Below are 9,855 nucleotides of genomic sequence, written 5' to 3'. Positions count from 1 at the left end.
TATGCTATATATCATGTGTATGTATCAGTCAATGCGTCTCGCTGAGAGCCATAATTGGAGTGTGTGATCTTCATTGTACATGAAATTATTATACTTTTCCTGATTCACAGTGAAAAGAAAATATTGTGAAGCTGTATCTTTTTATATACAATGATTATGAACAAGAAGTAATTTTGCATGTGCCCCAGGGGAGTGTGTTGGGACCCTTGTCATTCATATAGTATATTAATGACCTTGCAGACAATATTAATAGTTACCTCAGGCTTGTTAAAGATGGTGCAGTTGTCTGTAATGAACTATTATCTGAAAGAAGCTGCATATATATTCAGTGAGATCTTGATAAGTTTTTAAAGTGGTGCAAAGATTGGCAACTTGCTTTAAATGTTCAAAAATGTAAAATTGTCCACTTCATAAAATGAAGGAAAAAAAAAAAGCATTCTATGACCCTAATGTCAATGAGCGTCTGCTGGAATTGGCCAACTCATACATCAGGATTGCCACAAGTTTCCCTAAGTGAAATTCCCTGATTTCCAGACAAGATAAGCATTTTTCCCTGACAAATTTTGAGACTAATTGATTGATTAATTGAGAGGGTTTATGGGACCAAACAGCAAAGTCATCAGTCTCGTTATTCCAAAGTTACTCACAGAAGAAAGAGGGTCTGCTGAAAGTGGATGGATCCAGTCAGGGGAGTCAAACTATAAAACAAGGGAGTTAAAACACACACAGTAAAAGGCATAAAAGGTTAGACCAAATCTAAAAATTGGGAGAAAGAGTGGTCTTTCCATAGGTGAGTGGTCATGGGGTCCCAAACTGAGAAAACATGAAGAGAGGTACCAACCACAACGACCCTAACCCTGCTCCAGGAGTAAAGCAAAACCTTATGTCTGGAAAAAACCATTTTCACAGAGGAAACTGAGGACCAGTTCAACCATTCATGATTTGTCTGCTATTATTAAAATTAAGGAAGACTATACTTAGCATGAAGGGCCAAAAGAAGGGGACATTCCACCAATATGTGGGATACCGTCAGTCTGGCTCCACAACCATACTGTCGGGGTGGTTCATTATGCAGGAGAAAACAATGGGTGAGCCTGGTATGACCAATGCATAGATGGCATAACACAGTGGACTCCTTTTGAGAGGAGCAGAAGGAAGAGCACCAAAGCGCAGTAGTCTCCTTGACTGTGCAGAGTTTATTACTGAGAGCAGTAGCACACAAGATGTCATTCCACTTTTGGGCAGAGAGATTTGACATAGATCTGCATATCTGCAGCTGGAATTATGAAAGAGAATGGAGGGTGAGTATCAGCTCCTCTAGCCAAATGGTCAGCCAGTTCATTCCGTGGGATACACACATGACTTGGGACCCAGAGAAAGAAAACTGAGCAGGTATAGAGGACAGGGTACCCGAGATGGTCAGGGAATCTGCGAATGGCAATTGCATAAGAAACCAGGAGTTGGCTTCATCATATTTGTAGAGCGGGAATCCCCATTTCTGTGAGGAGTCTGTCAATGGGACTAGTGCGACAGGCACCAATAGCCAGACACACCCCACAGTGGTGAGTGGGACAAGTATTTTCAGATTGGAAGGAGCCACTGGGCCATAAACCTGACTCCATATTCTAGTCTCGACAAGACCAGAGCATACAGTAAAGATGGAGAAGAGTAGTATAGTCTGCAACCCAAGATGCACGGGCCAGGAGGCAGAGAGCATTAAGTTTCCTCATGCATGTAGTCTTCAGGTGGTGAATGGGTGGCAACCACGTCAGGTTTTTATCAAAAGTAAGGCCCAAGAAATGGGCATGTGCTGCAACATCGAGGAGCTGGTCGCCTAAATAAAATTCTGGATCGGGGTGTACTGTGGGTCAATGACAAAAATCCAAAACCCACATGTTGGAAGGAGAAAACTGGAAGCCATGGGAGACAGCACATGCAGAGGTACATCAAATGCCACCTTGGAGCTGGCACTCAGCAGACACTACCGAGTGGGAGCTGCACCAAATGCAAAAATCATCGACATACAATGCTGGGGTAACCTGAGGGCCAACAGAACTTATAAGTCCATAGTTGGCTATGAGGAAGAGTGTGACACTTAATACAGAAACCTGTGGGATACTGTTCTCCTGAATGCGAGGGGTGCTGAGTGAAGTGCCAACTCAAAACCAGAAGAGACAGTGGGAATAAAAATTGGAAGGAGGTGGTGAAAGCCCCAGTCACAGAAGGTAACTAAAACGTGATGGCGCCAAGCCATATCGTATACTTTATGTACGTCAAAGAAGACCACAACAAGGTGCCAACGGTTAGTAAAAACCTGTAGGATTGCAATTTCCAATCTGAGTAAATGGTCAATTGGAGATCGTCTTTCCCGGAAGCCACATTGATATGGGCACAAAAGGCCCCAAGATTCAAGTACCCAACATAATTGGAAGCTAACCATCCTCTCAAGCAGTTTACAAAGTACGTTCATCAGGCTAATTGGGTGATAGCTGTAGAGAGACGTTGGATTCTTCCGAGGCTTAAGGACGGGGATAACTGTACTGTCTCACCATTGTGAAGCAAAGGTACCCTTGAGCCAAATGCAGTTGAAGACCCTGAATAGATAATGCCTCTGTGTAATGTTCAAATGTGGGATCATCTGGTTGTGGATGGAATCTGGGCCTGGGACAATGTCATGTGAAGAGGTAAGAGCCTGTAAGAATTCCCATTCAGTGAATGTTTCATGGGTTCAGCTTGGTGAGGGTTGAAAGAAAGAAGGTTGCTGGATATGAAGAGGATGCCGATGCTGTCACAAAGTGTGTCACAATGTATTCGTCAAGGACCAATCGATCAGTAGTCAGAGCATCTTGGAGGATAACCCCTGGACAGCTGACTGTCGCTGGTGGCCCCGAAGGTTACAGAGCCTGGACCGAACCTGCAATGAAAAGCCATACATCTCCAGGGAGGAAACACTGCACTCCCAGCACTTCCTTTTATTCCACTTAATAAGGTAATGGGCCTTAGCAGGGAGACGTTTAAAAGCAATGATGCTGTTCTGTGAAGGATGTCATTTAAATTGCTGCAATGCCCATTAGCTGTCCTGGACAGTGACTGCTACATCCCTGGTCCATCACAGTACCCGTCAATGAAGAGGGGACAGCAGTGCCAACAGCATGAAGACTAGTGGCAGAGATGCCCTGCAAGACCGCATTAATGCGATTCAGGAGAGAGATGACAAAGTGCACAGCAGATGTATATAAACACCAACTAGCCCTGTGGAATGCCCAATGTGGGGACCTATCTGCCTGGCGGCAGCAGGGGAATGACAGAATCACCAGAAAATTGCCACTGTCACAAAGATGACCAAGAGGTGACCAATGTAGGAAAGCCGCAAGAGCAGGGGGGAGGGAGGAGCGGGGGGGGGGGGGGGAGGTGAGATTGTGAGATCAATAGCAGTAAAGATTCCATGAGCGGAACTGATTTGGGTAGAGGAATAGTCATTAAGGAGACACAAATCAAAGTCTTTAGTAAGTTGGTCAAATAGAAGACCCCTACCTGATGAAGTGGCACTCCCCCACAGGGGGTGGTATGCATTGAAGTCCCCAGGGAGAAGACATGGGGCTGGAGTTGCTGTATTAAGGTAGACAGTTCAACATAAAGAAATGGCCTACCTGGAGGGAGATAGACAATGCAAACGGTGATTGCCAGAGTCGTCTGCACTCTAACCGCTATTGCTTCCATGTTGGTATGAAGAGGGATACAGTCACTAATGACTCAGTGCTAACAAAAGTGCAGACCCCTCCAGATGCTATCCCGTTGCCGGCACGGTTCCAACAGAATGCCCAATAAAATGAATTATTGGACAGTGGTCACCATGAAAGTGTGTTTCTTGAAGAGCAAGACAGAACAACAAGTAGGAGGAAACAAGGCATTGTATTTCCAGGAGGTCACGATAATATCCATTGTAATTCCACTGGATTATTGTGTGGTGAGAGTCCAGGTGAGATATAAGGAAGCCAAGGGGAGGTCATGTCATTTGGTTGGTGGTTGTCACCAACAAGGGTGGGGTGACATCCATAAAAACAGGGTTGATTTGGGATGAGGTGGAGGGGGCGAAGCCCCCCAAGAAGCCTCGTCCTTTGAGTTGTGCTGCTACTTCTTCTCCCTCGGAGGGAGAGAGGAGGCATTATCAGTAAAGGAGTAGGTGGCAGTGGTGTTGGGATTGGACAGAGAGCGAGTGCTTTGGTGCACTCGGAGCACGAGTCTCTCCTCCAGCCTGAGGGTGCAAGCTTCCTGTCCTGAGAATGCCAGGGAGGGGGGTTCTGAGATGGAGCCCCATCCCTAGCAGAAGCCAGAGAAGAGGATGTCTTTCCTGGCCGAGGAGGAGGAGGAGGAGGAGGAGGAGGAGGAGGAGGAGCAGCAGCAGTTCCTAGAGGGGAAGGTAGAGGAGCCGCTGAGGTTGAGGAAAGGGAAGGGGGGCAGGATGGGGGTGAGGGGGAGGGGTGAGGAGGGCTGATGTAACTGAGGCTTAGGTTGAGGGGAGATGTACAGGGTGAAATATGTCAAAGGATCTTTATTTCCTGAATTTATTTTCCTTCATGTACACTGGACACTCCGGTGAGTGGGGAGAATGAAGATCAGAGCAGTTTACACAGTTAGCCAGTGGGATGCAAGAGTTCCCCACATCAAGAGGGCAGCCACCGTCACCACAGATGGAAGTGGCATCACATCATAAGGACATGTGGCTGAACTTGAGGCAACAGAAGCAACACATGTGAGGTGGACTGTATGGTTTCATATCGCATCTGTACACAATTACCTTAACCTTCTCGGGCAAGGTACCCTCTCAAATGCCATGATGAAAGCACTATCTATCCTTAGGGTCTTTCTGGACACGCTGGATGAAATGAATGCCATGTGGTTCCAGTTCATATGTAAGTTCCAGAATGATATTTTCGCTCTGCAGTGGAGTGTGCACTGATATGAAACTTCCTGGTAGATTAAAACTGTGTGCCGGACTGAGACTCGAACTCGGGACCTTTGCCTTTTGCAGACAAGTGCTCTACCGGCTGAGCTACCCAAGCATGACTCACGACCCATCCTCACAGCTTTAATTTCGCCAGTACCTCGTCTCCTGCCTTCCAAACTTAACAGAAGCTCTCCTGCAAACCTTGCAGAACTAGCACTCCTGAAAGAAAGGCAAAGGTCCCGAGTTCGAGTCTCGGTCTGGCACACAGTTTTAATCTGCCTGGAAGTTTTATATCAGCACACACTCTGTTGTAGAGCAAAATTATCATTCTGGAAATAGCCCCCAGGCTGTGGCTAAGCCATGTCTCCGCATATCCTTTCTTCCAGGAGTGCTAGTTCTGCAAGGTTCGCAGGAGAACTTCTGTGAAGTTTGGAAGGTAGGAGACGAGGTACTGGTGGAATTAAAGCTTTGAGGATGGGTCGTGAGTCGTGCTTGGGTAGCTCAGTCAGTAGAGCACTTGCCCATGAAAGACAAAGATCCCAAGTTTGATTCTTTGTCTGGCAAACAGTTTTAATCTGCCAGGAAGTTTTAGATATAAGTTCATCATCGACCTGGAGGAGAAGGTCCTTATGGAAAATTACATCCCGTGTTATAGTGAGTGGCTTGTGAGAAGCAATAGTCATGTGCCAAATGTCTGCCCTGGTACCACCCACTTCAAACAGGGGCTCACCTTGTGGCCACCAGCTAGCTACAGCAATGGCTGCCTGGCAGGACAGTCATTGCCAGGAGTTTCGATGCCCCGCAAAGATGAGCAACCACTCCTAGGCTTGCACAAGGTGTTCACAGTGCAGGTATCAGCAGTGTGATCCCTGTGTTGTCAGGGGGCTCAGCCAGATGGGTAGGTAACAGCCACACCACACGGACCAGCCACCGAGATGGTGACCTAGCAAGGACACCAGAGGACATTTGTGGGGAGGGAGGGAAAGGGGGAAAATGGAGAGGGAGAGGAAGGAGAAGGGGAACTATGCCAAAGATGCTAGGAAGGGAGTTCTTCCCCATCTGGCTCACACTTCAGATTTCAAATTTGGAGATGGAGATCAAACCGCTGACAGGGATAAAAAGAGAAAAGCCAAAAAGGAGGAGGAAAAGCAACCAAACAAAACCGCAAGATGAAGCAAAGTCATGAGGATAGCCAGGTTGACATAAAGAAGAACACCAAGAGAAGGAACATGCGGACGTGCATTGTCCTGTTGGAACAGCAAGTTCCCTTGCCGGTCTAGGAATGGTAGAACGATGGGTTCGATGACGGTTTGGATGTACCGTGCACTATTCAGTGTCCCCTCGATGATCACCAGTGGTGTACGGCCAGTGTAGGAGATCGCTCCCCACACCATGATGCCGGGTGTTGGCCCTGTGTGCCTCGGTCGTATGCAGTCCTGATTGTGGCGCTCACCTGCACGGCGCCAAACACGCATACGACCATCATTGGCACCAAGGCAGAAGCGACTCTCATCGCTGAAGACGACACGTCTCCATTCGTCCCTCCATTCACGCCTGTTGCGACACCACTGGAGGCGGGCTGCACGATGTTGGGGCGTGAGCGGAAGACGGCCTAACGGTGTGTGGGACCGTAGCCCAGCTTCATGGAGACGGTTGCGAATGGTCCTCGCCGATACCCCAGGAGCAACAGTGTCCCTAATTTGCTGGGAAGTGGCGGTGCGGTCCCCTACGGCACTGCGTAGGATCCTACGGTCTTGGCGTGCATCCGTGCGTCGCTGCGGTCCGGTCCCAGGTCGACGGGCATGTGCACCTTCCGCCGACCACTGGCGACAACATCGATGTACTGTGGAGACCTCACGCCCCACGTGTTGAGCAATTCGGCGGTACGTCCACCCGGCCTCCCGCATGCCCACTATACACCCTCGCTTAAAGTCCGTCAACTGCACATACAGTTCACGTCCACGCTGTCGCGGCATGCTACCAGTGTTAAAGACTGCGATGGAGCTCCGTATGCCACGGCAAACTGGCTGACACTGACGGCGGCGGTGCACAAATGCTGCGCAGCTAGCGCCATTCGACGGCCAACACCGCGGTTCCTGGTGTGTCCGCTGTGCCGTGCGTGTGATCATTGCTTGTACAGCCCTCTCGCAGTGTCCGGAGCAAGTATGGTGGGTCTGACACACCGGTGTCAATGTGTTCTTTTTTCCATTTCCAGGAGTGTATGTTTCATTAGGACCACTGATCTTATTTTATTTCAATAAAATGAAACCCATTTGGTGACAAAAATACACATTTCTTTGGAGTCACAAGACAGATTTAAAATATCTTCACTGATTTCAGATATAACCTCAGAAAAAGTAGGCCTCTTGAAAGAAGTGTATAAGGTAGGGAAAAGTTGTGTAAACCAAAACTATAGGTGACTGCCAGTAAAATGTTGGTTCTAATATGTTTGTTATTGTCGGTTATGACCCATTGTGTTATGTCTACTATTTTACACGTATTGTGTGTATTTTCTGTCAAGAAATATGTGAGTACATAACGTACAAACTGCCACTGACTGCCACAGTTTTCTTCCTCTTAGCATCCGTATTTTCTAGTACATAAACTACTTTTGAAGTTCCAAAATGTACTAGAATAAATAAAAGTCTATAAAATGTGGCACTGTACTATGTACTTGCAGTGAGACTGTCGCAATTCCTGAAATCCAATGGCCATGGCCTCCGGCCTGCCGAGGAGCACTGCAGTCCTGAGTCCATGGATAAATGAAAATCTGCCGTATTATGCCACACACAAACAGACGTGGCCTGCAGGCAGATCAGTGAGACTAGAGCCGATGGACAGGGCCTGCACATTTGTGGGAAATGATTGGCTTCAGATTGGCAAGACCAATTCATTAAGAGATACCCACAGAAATGGCCTGTGGTTTAGGCCCATCATGGAAGTCCAATGGTGTGGCCAGCTATTTACTTATCACAGGCACCATGTTGATGAAATGAGACCACTGTGATCAATCTGTGCAATAGATAACTTGCATAAATACTCTAAGAATCCATACTAATGAGGATAAGTAGCAACTCAACATACAGATAATCACTGAGCTGTAAGACAGGCACATAGAAAAGACAATCACACTCTCACAACTAAATTTTTGGCCATAGCCTTTGTCTGAAAATTAGAGCACGCACACATTCACACAATCACTCAGACACAACTCATGCACACAAGACTGCATTTTTTTAAACAACTGCAATTTATATACAGCTGCTATGAAAATGACCACAACAAGAAACATGTTATGTAAGCCCTGCCAGGCATTTCCAGTTGGCCTCTACCACAGATTCAGAAGACTACATCTCAACATCCAAAAAACCATTGAACACATAAAGTTCAACATCAATGTAAAGATCTAAAATAGTTCGTCTAGTGCTATAAAAGCGAAACAGCTCAGAAAGTTTGGCTAAAATACGAAATCAAAGCTCTACACTCGAAAAAACAAACTTTATCTCGAAAACTATATAAAACACATTTACAACTTGCAAATAACATTAACAATCCTGCTGTTTTTTTTTCTGATCTGGTCAAAAAGGTTGAAAGTTACGCAGACACTGTCTTGAAAGAAAGTGAAGAAAAACATAAGAAAAAGATAACACAGCTCAAGAGACAACAAACACAGCAAAGGAACACAAACAATAAAAAACCAAAACACACACACACTAATTTTATCCATGTTTGATGAATCTCACAGACACACAATTGAACAATGAAGAAAAAGAGTTCTTAGAAAAAGGACTGAAATATAACGTGAATACAAAACTAGATGAAGAATACATAGAAAGCCTCATAATACAATCAGAAGCCATTCTAAAGGAGGAAAGTGATTCAGTAATGTAAACACTGGGGTAACAAGGGAATTGATAAAAAAAAGAAATACATAAAATTATTACAGATACAAAAAAGCAGACTGACAAAAATAGTAAAAACACAGAATCCGAAACACTCAGTAAACTCAGAAAGAAACTCCAAAATGAAAACACAGACAAAGGAAGTACAGTAGTTCTTATGCCCAGACAGCAATACATTGACAAAACACAAGAGTTCATTTCACAAAATAGTATTAAAAATTGAAATCAGATCCAACAAACAGATTTCATGCCAAGTAAAGAATATGTTAAAAATATATACTACACACTGGATGACAGAGAAAAAGGTAAATTAATACAGAACAATCCTACAGCACCCACCCTCCAATGCCAACCAAAAATCCACAAACCAAATATCCCAGTAAGACCCATTTAAACTTCAAAAAAGCTCCCACTTACAAACTTGCGGGACACATGTTGAAATTACTAACAGAAACTTATAAAATAGAAGATGACAGAACTATAAGGAACACCTCACAGTTAATACAACTTATAAAAGATATAAAAATCCCAGACACAGCTACTCTCTTTTGACATAGAAAACATGTACTCTAACATTCCAATAGCATAAACAATACATATCATAGAACAAAACCTGAAGGACAACAGCCCAGCTAGCAGATGAACACATCAAAGAAATACACAAGTTGGTGGAACTGATAACTGAACAGAACCACTTTCATTTCAATAATGAATACTATTTGCAAGGAGATGGGTTACCAATGAGATCCCCAGCATTTTCATAAACCATGTAGAAAACTTAATTTTCAAAAATGTTACCAAAATGAATTACAACATACTTTATTGGGTCAGATACATGGATGACATCCTTTGTGTAATAGATGAACCTCAGGCAAAAATTGACCATTTGCATGCGGATATAAACACAATACACAGAAAGATAAGATTCACAATGTAAAAAGAACAGAACAACCAAATACACTTTTTAGATATAACCATTAAAAAAGAAAACAATCAGCATAGCTT

This window comes from Schistocerca serialis, chromosome 5 (assembly GCF_023864345.2).
Source record: "Schistocerca serialis cubense isolate TAMUIC-IGC-003099 chromosome 5, iqSchSeri2.2, whole genome shotgun sequence".
Taxonomy (NCBI): Eukaryota; Metazoa; Arthropoda; class Insecta; order Orthoptera; family Acrididae; genus Schistocerca; species Schistocerca serialis.
Note: the sequence above shows the minus strand (reverse complement) of the source record.